We start from the raw sequence: 1,659 nt of genomic DNA, 5'->3' as shown, positions 1-1,659 counted from the left end.
TCTGTGCTGGTGAATTTAATATCATGGAGTAACATTTTTCTAGTGGCCCATAAAATAATTCGGCAGTAGTTCACATTTATTGAACAAAACTATGGTAAAACCTGAGCAGCTTGTAAGCACTAAATATGGGTGCTTATGTTTTTATTTGATGGGTCACTGGTGGCCTCTCAAAATGTTCCTGCAGTTTCAGGCTTGGAATCTTTTTGAAAGGACTTAGTGTAGCCCACTGGGGTTGTCTCACTAATATGAGACTTACTTGATTATTAATCTTCCCCCTTTATAACAACTGATATATTTTTTTTAACCTTGTAAATAAATTGATGTAATGTCTACATCCAGATAGAATTGACTTGCAATACAAGTCAATATACAAGCTCCTCAGTGTAAAGCAGTTCCTCAGATTATATTTTAGGAAATTTGTTAACATTGTTCTGAGGCTATTTTATCAGTTTATTGAACCTGTATTCTTAATGGTATAAATTACTTCTTTCCCAAGATATTTTTCTAAGCTGTAACCTTGCCTGGATGTTCTCTGTACCATTTCTCTCAACTCTGATGTTGATCGATGCAGCAGACCATGTGAGAAAAAATACACTCTCGATTAACTCTTAAGAACTAGAATAAACAGTACAGTTGATACAGGAGATGTGGGGAGGACTGAAAACTTCCACTCAACCTTGCTAGCTTAAGTGTTATAGCATTTTAACCAGAAAGAGTCAGCATTCTGACTTCTTTGTCTCACAAAGTGAATCATGAACTTCATAGACTATGAAGGGTGAGCTCATAGAGGTAGGAAGATTATTAAGCAAAAGAATGAAAGCTCCCAGTTGAAGAGAGGGGTCCTTAATGGGTTGCTGGTGACTCTGTTGTGCCTAGAAGTTTTTATTCACCAGGATAGGATGTTACACAATTTTATATGCTAACCAGGTATTGAATTAATGCAGGTTTTTAGTGCTTCCTTTTATGACTAGGTCCTGAGTAACTAATGGGTTCCTGAGTAGGTTGGTTCTTAGACTCTGGGAATAGTGCTCAAACAGGTCCTGCCACTTCTCCTCACCCCTTGTCTCCTCTTCTGCATACATCAACCTCAGGTCATCCTACTGTTGCCCCAGGAACTCTTGCTTTATGGTAAAACAGTTGTGAAAAACATCTTGTAACAAACTTTCTTCTTTTATTTTGTGACTCTCAGTTAGTTATTGGACCCTTCTCCTACTTGCCTGTTTTATTCCTGACTCGTAATCTCTCACAGTCATGGCCATTCTGAGAGCTACTGCTTATGTTCCTCTCTGTGTAGGCCATGTCTTCTCCAGAAGTTCTGAGTAAGACACTTTTTAAAAAAAATATGTAACACTTCACAAATTTGCCTGTCATCCTTGCACAGGGGCTGTGCTAATTGTCCCTGTATCATTTCAATTTTAGTATGTGTGCTGCCCAAATGAGCACTGAGTAAGACACTTTTGTAGCCAATACTACAAAAATTTTCACATCCAGTCACATACCTTATAATATTACTAAGTCTTCATCCTAATGGCAGGTTCATTCAAAGTGGTACTTCCTGAGGAAACGTACAAAATGTATACATCCTATTTTTGGATTTGTAGATAAAGCTTTAGATAAGGGGCAAAGAGCAAAGCTCAAGTGGTTACCTAGCATGCACGA

General features: G+C 37.9%; 1 non-coding gene across 1 annotated transcript; it reads right to left on the bottom strand.

Annotated features, from left to right (window-relative positions):
• Positions 1-1,336: 1,336 nt before the first annotated feature.
• Positions 1,337-1,443, bottom strand: LOC141425166 (U6 spliceosomal RNA). The gene has a single exon (XR_012450258.1). It is a non-coding gene; the product is annotated as a U6 spliceosomal RNA (small nuclear RNA).
• Between the last annotated feature and the right edge of the window lie 216 nt (positions 1,444-1,659).

Source organism: Castor canadensis, chromosome 7 (genome assembly GCF_047511655.1).
Source record: "Castor canadensis chromosome 7, mCasCan1.hap1v2, whole genome shotgun sequence".
NCBI lineage: Eukaryota > Metazoa > Chordata > Mammalia > Rodentia > Castoridae > Castor > Castor canadensis.
Note: the sequence above shows the minus strand (reverse complement) of the source record. Positions and strands in the feature narration are given on the sequence as shown.